This window comes from Pteropus medius, unplaced genomic scaffold (assembly GCF_902729225.1).
Source record: "Pteropus medius unplaced genomic scaffold, Ma_sr-lr_union100, whole genome shotgun sequence".
NCBI classification, from domain to species: Eukaryota; Metazoa; Chordata; class Mammalia; order Chiroptera; family Pteropodidae; genus Pteropus; species Pteropus medius.
The window spans coordinates 3,889,339-3,906,601 of record NW_024346150.1 but is presented as its reverse complement, the minus strand read 5'-3'; the positions used below and the strand labels follow the sequence as shown (position 1 = coordinate 3,906,601).

At 38.7% G+C, this 17,263-nt stretch overlaps 1 protein-coding gene and 1 pseudogene across 6 annotated transcripts in view; one reads left to right on the top strand and one right to left on the bottom strand.

Moving 5' to 3' along the window:
• The window catches only part of NTRK2 (neurotrophic receptor tyrosine kinase 2), a 319,040-nt gene that overhangs the window by 205,956 nt on the left and 95,821 nt on the right, over nt 1–17,263 (top strand). The window lies entirely within an intron of this gene.
• On the bottom strand, nt 7,391–7,508 carry LOC120613024 (uncharacterized; annotated as a pseudogene).

Genomic DNA, 17,263 nt, shown 5'->3' with positions numbered 1-17,263 from the left:
TATGATATCCCCCGAAATTGGAAGGAAGGAATTTCATGTTAGGCTTCCATGGTGTATCTCTAAAGTTGTTTGGTGTACTTCAGTATCTTGGGCTAGCTAGCTAACTCTTTTACGTATCTCTGAAATAAAACTGGCAGAGTATACGTGTAGTTGAAGGGTCTGCTCCTTTAAGAGAAGGCTCTGTTCCTTTCCCCCTCCCTGTGACTTTTGACTGTACTTAGACATAAATGACTACCTACCATACATATTAAGAGAAGGGATTAAAATTTAACAGTGAGCTGTTTCACAGCCCCAGTAGTGGGACAGCTCTGGTAGCAAAACTCTGTTCCTCTGCCACTCTCTAGAAGTGGCTCCTGGTAAGATGAATGGTGAGGATAATGACTGAGGCGAGAGTAAATGTGTGCAGAGTCAAGGTAGCCCTTGGTATTTCCGGGCCAATAGCTGGAAACTAGGAGTAGGAGAAGTGCCTGTAATTTGGGTGTGTTGGGGGGGTGTCTCCCTTTCCTAGAACTGCTTACTTGACTCTTCCTGGAGTCATAGTCACAGTTCCAAGAGAGAGATGGTATTATTATTAATGTCATTATCCCCTTTTGACACATGAGGCGACCTAGGCCCAGGGTAGTATTGTGACATCACAGCTAGAAAGCTGGCCAATGGAAGAGCTAGATAAGAACTCTGCAATTCCCCCTCTGAGCCCAAAGTCTTGACCACCATGTCCTATTTCCTCCAGGACACAATACTATGGTTGTTACTATGTTATTGTTTATGTCATGATTCTGATTTCTATTGTGGGGCCTATAACACCTGCCATCATGGGCACTCACCTGTTTTGGTACAAGATTCCCTTGAGTACTGGCAACTCTTGTCCCGTTTATGACAAAAACAGCGTGAGGCTGAGATGATGCCTGGACCCATATGTGATCAGTGCCTTAAGACCCAGAAGGATGGGGTATGAAAGCCAAATCTTCTTTCACACCCTTGCAAATCTCTTCTTCAGGGCGCTTCTGTTTGATCGCTCACGTGCTGATGGTCACTCATGTTAGCTGGGGCAGTAGTGAATTCCATCTCACTCCTGCCACACAGGGATCTGAAGAAGATGAAAGAAATGCCAGCTGAAAAGGCCTGTGAGGGAAAGACCAAGGGATGCTCACATCTTTGTTGCTATGGCAACTGCATCTTAGCCCTGGGGTGGGAAGAAGGCCAGACTCACTGTTTTGTGCAGTGCTGCCTTTGACTTTTGGGGAACCCCAGAGGCAGAAAAGCCTATGAGATAAGACAAAGAGGAAAGATCACATCTGCTGCTGTTCATTCTTTCTGTGATATCTAAAGCTAGCTTTGAAAACCATCTTTGTAGGACAAATTTATCTCTAATGAAAATGCTACCACTTCTGTGGCCTTAGAGGGAGTGACCAACCGTAGCTGATGAGATTCAATAAAGCCACATAAGAAGAACTTGGAAATGTTTGACTTTTCGGCTTGACTTCTCTCTCAGAGCTGCATTCTGTGGTAACATTGCTTTTTCAGAAGAATGTCTCTATTTTACTAGTTGTCTGTGGTTCCAGGTGATGTTATAAATATAAAATTGTGTCTGGCTGTGGCTGGGTACAATGTACTTAGGTGAAGTAGATCTTTCTGTTTGGACAAATGGACCTTGTTCCTCCTATGTACATGCTCCAACTTGAAGTGGCTTAAATGTTGCTGAGGATAGAGGGGCTTTTTTTAGTGTTTTCAGTTTATTTCTGAACGAAGGCTTGCTTTATGAGGTATTTTTCTTCAATGATGACAAAGTCTGGCACAGTACCTTTTTTGAAGTGATCTGAGTTCTGAGATTTGGGGGACAGGAGGATGATGCTTTTCAAAATCGATGCATTAGTGGTTTTGAAAGATAGCAACATGGACGTTTGACTCAGCACATTGAGAAACGCAAAATATGTTTTTAAATTCTAATGACCTAGAGATTTTATTGTTTCCCTAAATCAAAAGTAACTTCCCTTCAAAAGCTGAACTTGTATTTCAGGACATAATGTGTCTAAAATATCTGAGGAGGTACACAAAGGACTCTAGGCATGATGGCAGTGGGTTTTAAATATGTACCTTCAATTCAAATAGAAATTTTAACAATTCAGTCACATAGCTAATTATTATTTTATTAGTTTTTATTATCTTTCTAGAAAGTCGGGAGGGCACCCGCCTCCCCACCAGCCAAGCTTCACTCCCTGGCCTGGTGTTCTCATTCCTGTAACTAAGCCACTGAAGGCCAAAGGTACAGTTTGAGTAGCGTATTTGAGTATGCGTCAGGAATTTGAACCAGTTACTTTTCTAAAATAACTACTTTATACCTTTTACAAAGGGATTATATTTCTTATTTCCATTGTGAAAATTTGGTCATAGAGGAAAGGAGGGAGAATGGCAGAGAGAAAGCATCAGGCACAGAGACAAAAATGAAGAGAAAGAATGTTTCTGGCAATGAACAGAGCATCACAGTGGGGCATCACCCTAGGAACCCAAAGACCAGGATTTCAGTCCCCTGTCAGTGGACATTCAGCTCCTCAAATTCTTAGTTCCTTAGTCTGTAGGATAAATATTCCTCCTTGCCCATTTCTTAGGGCTATTTGGAAAATCCAAGAAGAGAAGAGATTTAAAAACACCTGTCAGGGTAATATAAAAGAATGAGGCTGTGTTAAGGGAACAGCTTACTTTGGGGGCATCTCAAGCAAAACAAACATCTCACAGCTTCATCTTTCCCATAAGACATGGCACCAAATGCTTCTCTTGCTGGAAATCATTCCATTTCTGCTAGTATCAAGGAAAGAAAGTGATGGCTTCTCTATAGCCATGATCACATTTAGAATATTAGTGTTGGCTGGGACCTCAGAGATCATCTAGTTCTACTTCTTCATTTAAAACATGAGAAAACTGTTTGAAGAGTAAGTGACTGGTCCAGGGCTTCATAGCTAACAATTAGCGGAGATGGGATGAGAAGGCAATCTACCTGTTTCTATCTGGGACTCTGTTACTGCCCTTCTCCTCTCCCTGAGGTCAGAGCATGTGAAGATTTTGTGTGTTCTTGATGTGTTTATAGGGTAGAGGACAGTGAAGAAAGGATATTCCTGAAGCTTTTGTCCTTAAACCTGGATCCCCTACGAAGAGTCATAAGGATACGAGGGGCACATTGAGGGGCGGCTTTCATGGTTTCCTTTTTCCTTTGTACATCACCTGTATCTCTTAGCCACGGCAATTCTAAAATGAACCAAAGCAATGCATTTCAGAGGCATGTTTAGGGAAGGTTTGACAGTGCTATTTAAAAAGTAGTTGTACTTGTGAATCTAAACGTAAACTCAACTTTTTCAGTGATAGGATCATTAATATCGTCTTTTCCAATCATCGAATGGTAAAGGAAGTCTCCTTAGCTCTTCTGAGATGACAGGGGACAGTCTGGATTAAATTTAAAAGCCTCATTTTATTGATTCATTTAAAATTCCTTTCCCCAAGTCTTCGATTTAAAAGTTTCAACAGTTAAAAATATTTATCAACTTGAGTACAAAAACCTTTTTTTTTTTTTTGCAAGCATTAGGAAGCAGCGTATTGATCAAAAGATGATGAGTAGGTAACAGGAGGTAAGGAGCCGGTTGTGCTAATGAACTGCATACAGTTGGTTCACACTTTGACCTAGAAATAAAATCACTAAGTGGAACATTGTAAGTACAATGATAATTTCTAAAAGAAAATGTACAGGTTGCATGTTGATTAAGGTTTTTTCCAGCAAATAATTCACACATTAGACCCCTCAAATGAAGAGATAAATATAAATTACTATAACTCTTATAATTTTAAAAATTTAAACAATGCTCTAAGTCCTATAAAATAAGCATAAATGCACCATAATTAATGATTATACAAGAATACCCAAGTTATTATAAAAAGCATATTTGTTTTTATCTGTCTCTTTATTTATACCCTTATTTTTCCCCAAATATTGTGCATGTTTCTAAAGTGCAATAATTTTAGTGATAGCCCCTGTGTCTTGGCTCCCCCTTCCCTCCACTGTCTTCTTTTCAAAAGCTCCAGCCCCACCCATGTCTAAATCATAACTCTCACTGTTCAAAATGCCAGAAACTCACCTCTCCTTTGAAGCTGAGATGCATATTACTTTAGTAAATTTACTTAGTAATATCTAAAGACTAACGTCAGCACTATCATTGCTTTTTTACTTTAGGGATCTTTTTCTTACTGGTGAGAAAGTAAAAGAAAAAAAGCTTTAAAAATTCTTGTATGTTCTATGAACTGCTTGAAGATCCATTTGCATGGTTTGGGGACACAAGAATTAGGGAGAATCTGTGAACCTGTATACTATTTCACAGAAGTTCAGGATAAAGAGAGGTGAGGCGAGAAGCCTCAGGACCAGAGGTGGGAAGTGGGATGCTTTTTATTCTGTTTTTGAATTTTTATAAACAGTGAGTATACACACACACACACACACACACACACACACACACACACACACATACATACATACATATATATATATATATATATATATATATATATATTAGAAAAGTAGATTATTATAGGGAGAAGGGAAGTAAGCAAACAAATCTACAGGACAAGTAATAGTAGAGATGACAAGAGGGCACTCTATTTAAAAAAAATATTCCCTAACTCTCCTCCCTTATCTAGGAATTCTGGTTCCTCCTGTCTGGGTCTCTATGGCTTTCTCTGTGATGATGGTGACTGCATGGGCTCCGGTGCCAAGAGAGCCCCAGGCTCAAAACTCAGTTCTGCCACTATTAACCCTATGGTTTAGCCAAGTCACACAACTGAGCCTTAGTTATTTTATTTGTAAAATGAGTATAGTACTGCCTGCTGTAGCTTCTGTGAGGTCTAAAGGAACAATATTGTCAAGTCACTAGCATGATTTCACATGTTTACAAACCAATTATTTCAACGATTCTTTATCCTTTTCCCCACCTCATCCTACCTCCTATGATCTCCATGTAACTCTCCTCAATTTAGAGATGAGGGAATTTTTTACTTCTATGGGATCACCCAGCTGGAAATCTATACATATGTCTATTAAAATTAAAATTAAAATTAAATTAAATTAAATTAAATTAAATTTCGAGTATTTTTATTTCAAATGGCTATGAAATAGGACAGCACAGATAGAGCATTTACATCATTGCAAAACAGTCTATTGGGCCAATTCTCCTGACTCTCTAGCAGCTATAGATTTGGCACAGTTCTGGCCAATATAGTCCTCGTAACACACAAGTCCCTAGATAAAGCTTTCCTGGAAGGCATCTCGAGCTGTTGGGTTGATTTTGTGACCGTGGGGTGACTTTGAGAATGAAAGCCATGAGGATGGAGTAGAGCTGATGATCATTTGGAGATATTCTATAGCTAATCATATTCTCACAGTTTCATCACCTTTCCCAATTCTTATGATATGATCATCCCAGCACTAAAATACCTGCTAACTCTATCTTAAATTGGACAAAATATTTGATTTCAATGCATCGTATTTTTTGATTGAAAAAGGTCATCTAGAAGAAGCAGTGTATTCTTAATAGGCAGGAAAATCTTTCCTTTTCTGTACAGGTTGCATTTATTTTTTAAATATCTTCTTTTTCTTTTCTTCTTTCATTCCTCCCTTCCTTCCTCCCTCCCTCCCTCCCTCCTTTCCTTCCTTCCTTCCTTCCTTCCTTCCTTCCTTCCTTCCTTCCTTCCTTCCTTCCTTCCTTCCTTCCTTCCTTCCTTCCTTCTTCCTTCTTTCCTTCCTCCTAGCTTTCCTTTCTGAATATGCTAAAGACATTTACCTGGCCTGGGAGGAGTAGTCTTTTTACTGAATCAGGGGGGATGCTTCATCAATGAACCAGTATAACTTCCTGCCTAGAGTATTACTAAGCAGATACTTCAACTATTATTGAACAGCTGCTTCGGGCTGTTCAAAATTAGTGAATCTAAATGAACAGTACTTGCAATGCCAAAAAAAAAAAAAAAAATTGAGAAAAGAAATCTGATAGGTGCTACAAAACAGTTTAAATATGGAAATACCCTTACTTTTAAACACATTCTTGTCTGACTTTCCTTTCTTAATCAGAAGTTATTACAGATTATAGTTTCCTACCCTGTATGCTAGGCACATGGTGTTCGGAACTGAGAATTCATGAATTCTAATCCTCATCACTGAACTGGCTTCTTGCCTAACCTTGGGCAGAGGACACTCCATTTCTTCAATGCATTACTCTAGGAGTCACACAGAATGCTGTAAAAGTTTAATTATTAGTGGAATTTGCAGAGAACTTGCCTAGCTGTATAACTCCAGCCAACCTTAATTTTTAATCTTTATATACACCTTTGAGTTTTAATAAGTTCTCAGCAAGGCAATCATATATTCTTTAAGCATGGCTTCTACTTTGTGGTTTTTTCACATGCTTTGCTTTATCTCCCTTCTTACCTCCACTGTCGATGGCATTTTCTACCATCATCCTCCACCATAATATTTTATCTTCTTATAACAACTGTCACTTGAGAAAATGTGGTTAAGAAGGTGGAAGCAAATTGCAAAAAAAGGCATCTGAATTTTCCGTGAATGTTTTCATTCCAACTCTGTTTCTCCTCTGATATCAGAGATAAAAATTTAGTGTTATCACTTCAAATAATAAGGTATTATGTGAAGAGAGAGGAAATATTGATCTTACATTGCAGATGCTTAATGACAATAAAGCCAATTTTTAGAAACTTGGAATGTATTACACTTATAGGAACAATTGTATAAATGGTGGTTAGACTATGAGGCTAGCTCACAAAAATATTTCACTCAAAGTTGAATCTCTAGTTTTGCAATAAAATATAGTGGAAAGTAACAGTTATAATCCAAGTATTAAATACATCTCCATTTTAGTTTATAAATATCTGTCTTTTCTTCTCTTTTATACTAATATTTCCTTAGTCTTATGTTTGTCAATCTTAAGGAGAATTAAAAATTAATTTTTAAAAATAAAACAGGGAAAAGTGATGTAGATAGTGAGAAGAATCTGATGTGACCGTATAAGCATTAGATGAGAGAAGAACGCACACGAGGGCTTGAGATGATGTACACATTCATGGAAAGAATTTGCTAGAGTAGAGCTATCTTTATTATGGAAGGTACAATATAAGTGAGAAACAGAGGATAGTATATTAAAAGAGGAAGAAAGAAAGTGATGAAGATGTTGAGGAAAGGTAAGTTTCCTCAAGTGAAATACTCTATTTCACTATTTTATATGTATAATATCTAATAGTAACACTAGTTTTTAAAAAAAATTTTTTTAGGCGAGGCAACCCTTGGTTGACCTCACAGATTGCAAGGACCTTGTCAGTTTACAATCCTTTATTTTTTCATTGTTTACACCTACAGCACCTGGTCTTCCTAGGTGGTTCTCCATCCAGTACTAACCAGGCCCGACCCTGCTTAGCTTCAGAGATCAGATGGGATCAGGCTTTTTCAGGGTGGCATGGCCATAGACTCTAATGATAACACTATTATTCCTATACCTACTCCATGGAGGAGTTGTAGAAGTATATTGTGTGTGTGTGTGTGTGCATGCACGTGTGTGCACATGCACTAGAAACTAGGAATGTACAAAGAAACCATGTGGACACAAAAGTGGGGCTTTAAAAATACAGAACTAAGTGTCCATCAGTGGATAAATGGATAAACCAAATGTGGCATAAACAGATAATGGATTATTAAGTTAGCCTTAAGACGGAAGTACAACCTATCATGTGCTACAACATGGATGATTTCTAATGCTTTGCCTTCGAGGAGTAGAAAAAAAGTCCAGGGAAAAATGTCCTAAAGGAAGTTGGAAATGGGAAACAAGATCAGAAGAGCTATGGGGCTAGAGATAGTGATGGGGAGAGATCTGTATGGAAGGAAGATCTGAGGCTTGAAAATAATATGTGGCCATAATTGGAGAGAATATGTAAAGAAGAAGAAAAAGAGGATGCTAATTTCAGTGTTTCAGGCTTGTGGCTGCCAAGAATTCAGGAGTAGCAAGAAGAAGAGGAAAAAGATGAGAAAACAATAGAACTAGAAGTGATAAGACAGAGAAATTCTAACAAGCAGGCGATAGTTTCAAATGATGCATCGAGGACAAAGATGAAGGCTGAGAGAAAAACTGGGTTTATGAGGTGGAGCCAGTTAGTGACCTTGAAGGGAAGTTTCACCAGACCACCATTAGGCAAACACACTGCTAGTGGTGAGATGATGAGTGTTAGGGTCAGAAGGGATAGCGGCTGAGAGGGTTTGATTTGGCTTTTCCCATTGACTGGTTCTTCCCACACTTCTGCCCAACCCCAACATTAGTGACCTTTGCTGGATTTAGTGTATTTTCCATCAAAATAGACCTGTTCCCTGTCCTTCTCTCTCAGAGTCCTAGGGTTAGTGGATGTTAATGAGCCCTGTCAAGTCATACAGCAATCAGGTCCATGAAGACTAAAGGTAATTCTGGCATTGGCAAAGGGGCCAAAGGCAACTGAAAGAGGTTTGCAATCAGAAGTGGCCTCTGGTGCTCTTGAGATAACATGTGGGCAGCTGCCTACTCTGCCCGTGGAGAGACTGCTTTGCTTTCAATGTTTCTGTTTATTTCTTTGTAAATTGTACTTAATAAACAACCTGTCCTCCCATGCCCTTGGGCTTATTCTTGATTTTTTTCCTTTTGTAAAAGTAATGTTTTAAAAGGTGTTTTCATTTTAAAGAAGGAAATTTTTAACCAGTTATTTGGCTCAAAAAATTCAGTATGCTTTTGAGGAAATTCAAAGTATTTCTATAAAGTACAACGGAGTAGTTGTGACAGTTCTCCAGAGAATGTGAAATCAATATTTGTGGAATTGAAACATGCAAATCTCCTTCAAACCACAGATAATGTATTTAGCATCACCTATCATAATAACAAGTGGTGATAAATGTGAACTTGACACCAGCAACTCTTTTTGTAGCTGGCAGGACTGCTTCTAATGCAGGTTTTGACTAGATTACTATTATAAAAGGCAAGGGAGTATGGGGAACCCAGTTAGAAGTCCTCACCTGTGAATAGTGGGCTTCATTTGGATAAATTGCATAGCTATTTCCATAGCAACAGAACATTTTCAGAAAATGAACTGAAAAACATGTTGCATTTGGAATCCCACTTGGCATTTTGGTAAAAGTCTAGATTGTTTGGTTCCCCTTTACTATCAATAGGAACAATAAAACAGAAACACACTCTCTGAGTTAGTTTACTTCTCTTTCAAAACATGGAACAACAACAACAACAACAACAACAACAAAAACCCAGCATATTTTTGTACCTGCCTGGCAAAAATCCCAAAAGCTTTGCTTAATTCTGTTCAGGTTGGTGAATAAAAATTTACACCAGCTGCAACTATCAGGGAATGAAAATAATGCATTTCTGTTGATAAGGTAGATTTTGCCTGGTTGTCTTCAGAAGTATTACTCTTTTTCCTTTTAATGAACAAAGAATAAGGTTTTTCCAAGAATATAGATTTGATGTAAATATAAGGTGGTTATGGACCCCAGCATCTTGTCCTGTGTTACTTTTTATTTTGTCCTGTTTCTGAATGCATTTGAATACGTTCATGCAAAATCTTGCCTAAGTTCATAGTTCCTGAACTCCCAACCTCTTATATAAAGGCCAGTTGATATCCTTTGGCTATTTCTTGCTTTCTCCATTGGTTGTGGTACCAGGCCAAGAGACGTCCCCTGGAGATGTCCCCTTTACTGCTGGCAAAATAGTCAGCCGTGTTTATCATTAACCAGGAAACACCGTCCTTTTAAGACGTCAAAGTACAGGATTCTAAGGTTATTCTGATACTGGCCACTAGTAGAGAAAAACAAGGCTCCTTCTGGCTGGACCCTTCAAAAAAGCGAGTCCATTTTATTCGTAAGAGAATGTAGGGAGCCGCGTTTCTTTCTGGGTCCATGTGACTGCCTTTGGCAGATCCTCAACCTATATCTGATGAATGGATGACTCAATGAGCGAGAAACCTGGAATCAAACACTTTGGAAGCATGTCATGTCTAATTAGAAGTGACTTGTCTAGTCATTGAAATAGGTTCAGTGTAAGGTCCTTGCACATTTCTAGACTGTAGAACTTTTCTATAATAAACATTGATTACTTTCGTAATCACAAAAACAAAGAAACAAATAAACAGAACACTAGTAAAAAAAAAAAGCAAAGAAATCTAATTGCTTTTGAAAGGGTGGCATTAATTTACTTTCTGACATATTTCTTTAATATTTTTCTCATATGCAGCAAGCAATGTTTTCACAGTGCACAACACGCACACTAACATACTCAACACATTACTGATAAAAATATTAAGTCAACAAACATTTATTGAGCACTTATTACATAGCAGGGTACTCACTAGCTGTGATGGGGGATTTATGGACAAATAATACATGTGTCAGGCCCTCAAGAAGCTCACTTATGATGTAGGTGGGATCCAAGGAATAATTGTTAATAGTGAATGGTAGCTTTTAGCGGCTCAGTATTTCTTAACAAGCAAGTAACGTGCTTTGTCCATATTAAACCTTACCAATGGCACAAGGCATATCACTGACATTTTTTAATTTTTTTTTTATTTTGAGGTAATTTTAGATTCACATACAAGTGTAAGAAATAATACAAAGTGATCCCATGCACCTTTTACTCAGTTTCCCCCAATGGGAATCTCTTGTAAAACTTTAGTACAATATTACAACTAGAATACTGACATTGGTACAGTCAAGATTCAGAGCATTTCCATCATCATTAAGATCCTTCACGTTGCTCTGTTATAGCTACACCCACTTCTCTCCCCATATAAGGTGGTTATAGACCCCAGCATCTTGTCCTGTGTTACTTTTTACTTTGTTCTGTTTCTGAAATGCATTTGAATACATTCATTCAAAAGCTTGCCTAAGTTCTTCCTCATTTGTAACCTCTTGGTAACCACTAATCTGTTCTTTACTTCTACAAATTTGCCATTTCAAGAATGTTTTATATATATATTCTTCTATCTATTCTTTTATTTTCAACTTACTTGTATTGTGATATTTAAAGTGACTTTCTTGTAGATGCCATATAGAGGTGGGTCATATTTCTTAATTCGTTTGTCAATTTCTGTCTTTTAATCAGTATATTTAGATCATCCCATTTAATGTGATTATTGATATGTTGGGTCTTAAGTCACCCATTTTATTTTTTGTTTTCTGTTTGTTCTCTTTTTGTCATTGTTGTTTTTATATCTCTTTTCTTCTTCCTGCTTTCTTCTGGGTTATTTGAACTTTTTCTGGAATTTTATTTTGATGTATCTATAATATTTTTGAGTGTGTCCTTTTACATACCTTTTTAGTGGTTGTTCTCAGTATATTATATTATATATACATAGCTTATTACTGTCCACTGGTTTTGACATTTCACCAGTTCAAATAAAATGTAGAAACATTATTCTCTTTTACTTTCTCTTTTCCATTTATAATTGCCTTCAATATTTCCTCTACATAATTTAAAATCACAATAGACAATATTATAATTTTTGCTTCTCTAAAGGAGAAGGCAAAGATATTGTATTTGTCTAGTTTTTCCTTGTTCCCGAAAGATATTTTCATTGGATATAGGATTCTGAGTTAACAGTGTTTTTCTTTCATTACTTGAATAAGATCTTGCTGTTTCCTTCTGGCCTCCATACTTTCATATGAGAAATCTACTGTCATTCAAATAGTTTTTCCCTTATAGGTAAGGTATCATTTTCTTTTCACTGCTCTCAAGATTTTTTTCTTTATCTTTAATTTTTTGAAGTTTGATTATAATCTTCCTTGTGTGTTTTTTGGGGGGTTTATTCTGTTTGGAGTTCATTTCTTGAATCTTTAGGTTTCTGTCTTTTGCCAGAGTCAGGAAGTTTCGGTCTTTATTTCTTTAACTACATTTTGACCATGCCTTCTTTTTCCTCTTCTTCTAAGACTCTGATGACATGAATGTTAGATATTTTGTTATAGTCCCACAATTCCATGTATTAAGGCTCCATTAATTTTTTTCAGTCTATTTTTCTTCTGGTGTTCCGATTGGATAATTTTTGTAGTCTGTCTTCAAGTTTACTAAGTCATTTCCTCTATCTCCTCCATTTTGTAGTTGAGCCCATTTATTGAGCTTTTAATTTTGGTTATTATATTTTTAAGTTCTAAAGTTCCCATTGGATATTCCTTTATGTCCTCTATTTCTGTGCTGAAACTTACTTTTATTCATTTGTTTCAGTGAATTTGTAGTTGTTCATTGAAGCATTTTTTATGATGACAGCTTTAAAATCTTTGCCATATGATTCTAACATTACCATTATCCTGGTGTTGGCATCTATTGATTGTTTTTATTTCCTTCAGTTTGAGATCTTATCAGTCCTTGGTTTGATGGGTGATTTTTGATTAAAGCTTAGACATTTGGGGTATTCTGTTATGAGACTCAGATCTTGTTTAAGTCTTCTGTTTTAGCCAGCTTCTTCTGATACCGCCCTAATAGGGGATGGGGGACCCTGCCTTGTTACTGCTAGGTGAAGGTAGACATCCAGGTTTTCCACTTAGCCTCTGTTAGCACTTGAGGAGATGGTCTCCTCATTACTGTTTAGTGGGGGTAGCAGTACCAGCTCTCTATTAGGCCTCCACTGATTCCTCTTTGGTTGGGAGGGGTGGGAATGCCTTGTTACTACTTTCCACATGGCTTCCATTGATACTACGGTATCTGGGGCAGGGCACATGAAGGGTGGCCTCATTACTTCTGGGTAGTGGTAAAAGTCCTAACTTCCCACTTGGCCACCTCTGACACCCCCCCTGTTGGTAAGAATAGGGATGCCTGGTTACTAAAGGGTAGGAATGGAAGCACAGGATCCTGCATAGTAATCTATCCTTTGGTAGGGGTTGGGGTGACACTTATTATTGCATGGTGGGGATAAAAGTCTCAGCTTCCTACTTGGCCTTTCTTTGATACCACCTGGGCCCGTGGCTGGGTGCCTTGTTATAGCCTCATGAGGGTAGAAGTCCTGGCTCTCCATTTGGCCTTTGCTGGCACATCTAGAGGTGAAGCCACAATTACTCTATGGGGTTTAGTAGGAGCAGAGAAGTTACTATGTAAGAGGTTTTTTGTCTTCCTAGGCTGCTGCTTTCCCAGCTTTTGGAAAGTGAGAGCAGGTTTCTTTCTGAAGATTTTTGTGCCTGTGTTCTGCAATATTTTCATGTTGCTGATGTCTACATATCTAATCTGGGGATAATTAGACAAAAATAAAATCCAGTGAACTCACCACCACATCGTTCCAAGATTCCTGGTCAACCTACCTTCTCCTCTCCACCTTTCAGGGTTTTCTTATGTTTGTTTTCTACGTATTGTGCAGAGTTCTTAGTGATACTTATTGAGAAAAATTGAGAAGATTATATCTACTGCATCTTCCTGGAAGCAGGGGTCACATTTCTTACATCCTAATTTACCATTATATATTCCAAAATATTGAGCTATCTGGAAGATTAATGAAATTAATCAAATGTAGACTCAAGACTAGGGGATCTCACTGGGTGGAAGTGTGGCATTTGAAATCTGTCAGTCCAGAGTAAGCCATGCACAAACCTCCAAAGGGTGTGTCATGTCTACCTCCATTCTGGGGAAATCTGGTCCAGTTGGTGGATCATGGCAGCAAGAGCTCTTTGACAAACAGTGCAGTCCTAGTTATAGCTCAGCTGCTCTCTCAGAGCAGGGTCCACCTCTCAGCCTAGGAGGATGAGAAATAAAGTACAACCATCGAAGAAGGGCCTAGAAGGACTCAGCTGGGCCTCATAGTGAGTTCTTAACTCAGAAGAAAACGGATATGCTGTTTAGGAAGCTGAAGGAGAACACTAGTCACCACACAGGGCTAGTCAGAGTAACTAAATAAACAAAACAAAACAACCCCCCCCAAAAAAAATCAACAATGTTGACACATGTTTATGACACGATGAACCTTGAAAACATTATGTTAAGTGAAAGGATGCCAGACAAAAGGATACTGCATGATTTCACCTCCATGAACTATCCAGAATAGGCAAAATCTATAGAGACAGAAAACATATTAGTAGTTGCCAGAGGCTGAGGCGAGGGGGAAATGGGAAGTGATTGCTTAGTAGCATTCGAGGTGGTGAAAAATTTCTGGAACTAGATGAGGGTGATAGTTGCACAAAATAGCAAATGTGCTTAATGCCACTGAATTGTATGCTTTAAAATGATAAATTTTAGGTTATATGCATTTTACCAAATTTTTTAAATGATGGAAAATGAAAACAAAAGAAAACAAGCAAAAAGATACCAGAACAGTGCTTCTAGTCCCCATGCCCAGGAGACATTGCTACTCGATCACAGCTATCTTTCCCACTGAGCCCCTGATCCTTTCAATATGACGTTCCATTACGTCACGTCAATAGGAGGAGGCATAAATAAAGAAATCCATTTTCCATCTCGGGCAAGGAGCTCGTTTTGGGTACACGGATATCCGGTCTATAGTGGACAATGGATCCCAAATCCTACCAGGAGCAGGCCCAGGCTGCTCATTTTGTGTCCTTCTTAGTCAGAATCGATTCAGGGCCTGGGGTATGTCTGAGCCTGCTAATGCCAGTCTAGGTTACAGCAGCTAAGATTAGACAGGGCCAAGTGGAAGAGAAAAAAACATCTTGCTTTTCATATTAAGATCCAAGACATAGCAGGCAGCTCTACATTGTTAATAATTCCTGAAGATTTCAGGCAGACTGCTTGCAAGTTGAATTTCAAGGGAGAGATAGGACTGATTTATGGTGACATCTATTAAGCTTTTATAGAACATAATACATGTGTTCTTGCTCCTACCGTAAAATTAATTGTTGCTAATTAGTTAGGGCTGCCAGCTCACTTGCGTGTGAGAGTCTGTCACACTCCCTTTTCCTGGTCCTGTTAATTAGCTTTCCGGAGTCTCATCCTAGCCCAGTGTCCTGCAGCTTTCCTCCCACTGTACATCTCTTATTTAAACAATCAAGCAGGCTTGTTGGCTTTGGTTGGTCTTGGATAGAGGTTTAACTTTGGAAGTGTAGAAGTCCTTGTGGGTTGTCTAATGATGTCAGATGAGACAAATCATTTTTTGTACACCATCAGGCATTATGTAAGTGCATTTGATCCAAAATAAACATCCATCTTTCAAAAGTTCTTTTCATGGAGTACAAAATTCCTTTAAAATACTACAATTAAGCTCTCAGGTACTTGGTTTAGGTCACCAATTTCTGGGTTGCCAGGGTCTGGGAAGGAGGTCATTCTGCTGGAATGATAGCCCATGAATTGTGCTGTTGATAAGAGCACCTGGGCTGGGCAGCTCCTGGGCCACGTGACAGATATCTGGCCTGGAACATTGTAAGTATCAGCTCTAAGGGAGATTCTTTGAGGTGCTGAAGGTACCATGACAGTGACTGAGCTGTCCTCAGCCTCGCAGCTCTCGAAGGGGCTCTGATATATTTGCCTAGGGGAGTGCTGGTTGTATAATAGCTGTTGACATTTCCATGGGAAAAAGAGGTCAATTCTGTTGGACTTTGCCAAGAGTCAGAGAGCTTGCTTTGTCCATCCTGTGTGAATCTCAAGGTGACAGTCTCATGAAGTTATTATCACATATAATGACGATAAAAAACACATTTTTTCCTCTAAATACAGTTCTGCGCCTAATGAAGCTTGTTCACTCCTCTGCTCAATAAGCCAACAAAACAGTCAGGCGCAGGAGAGAGAAAATTCCCGTTTATGTTGATTGCATTGTGTATGCCTCTGCCCACCTCCTGTGAGGCTGTTGCTTTCACACATATCCATGACAGAGTAATGTGACTTCATTGACTGGCAAGCAGCTGTCAGTACAGTGTGTGAGGTGTCTGGGTGTGCGTGTGTATAATGCCCACACACTGAAATGAAGAGGGAATGGAAAGCACAACAGAGCTATGGAAATTTAAAGAGAAAGTGTGTCTTTTTAAAAATTCGCTTATAAAAATGGAGGCTGTAGCTATGTTCAAATTTGACCATGTCTACAAACCCACCCACCAAGAAAGGAAGGGGAAAAATTTCAACCCATAATGTTTACTGCTTTAGGGTAGGGCTTCAGATAATAGATGCTGGAAAGGCAGAATCAAGTACCAAGACTCCAGCTGGCCTAAGCAATCAAGTTAATAGGATCCAGTGCACCAGTGCAACACTCGTCCTTGTCCTCCTGCCCCTTCTCTTCCTCCTTCTCTGTCACCTGCTTCTGCTCCCCATTTTTACCTGCATATCCTTGCAGCTCATAGGGTTCTAATGAAAGGTGACATGTGACACATGACATGTATCCATAATTACCTATCCTAGGAGGTCTAAGGTGATCCCAATGGTGTTTATGCATGAGTATAATCATACTATTTCTGAGAAGTCCTCTTAAACAGAAGACTAAGGGATGAAATAAGGAACCCTTTTGATCAGGAGTCTCCAACCCCCAGTCTCAGCTGGAGGTGAGTAGGGGGGGAGCGAGTGAGGCTTCATCTGGATTTGTAGCCGCACCCCAGTGCTAGCATCACCACCTCAGCTCCACCTCAAATCATCAGGCTTTAGATTCTCATAGGAGCACTGGTCCCTGGTGCCAAAAAGTTTGGAGACCCCTGCTTTTGACAAATTCATGTAATTTTTAATGAACTCTTTGTTTTGGCAACTGGATCACTTACTTCAGCAGCATGGTTATGGGTAAATGTGATTGAGAAAGTTGTTATGTTTCTGAGAATCATGTAGGGTATATGAGTGAATAATGCTTTTGCTCCCGTTATTAAATAACTTGGCTATTAAGATTGATAGCTTTCTTTTTATTTTCATTGCTACAACTGTAACCTAGGACTTCGTGACTGTGCTTTTATTAATGCAGCAATCTCCTAATTGCTCTCTTTGCTTCAATGTACATCCCTACCAGACGATATACTAATTATATAATGCCCTACCCTCAATTAGGAACCTACAATCGCTCCCATTGCTTATAGGATCAAATCTAAACCCCTCGTCTAACCTTCAGTCTCTCTGCGATCTGGTTCCATTAAACCTGTTGAAACTTCTACTTAGGTTTTCATCCCACCACCTGTCATCTCATCTCTGAATAAAGAGAACAATCGTATTCCCACTACCCTACCCTGCCTTCATGCCTTTGCTTCTTGTTTCTTAAGAGTCCACCTTTATTTTTAATTATGCAGATGAATCCATTTTTCACA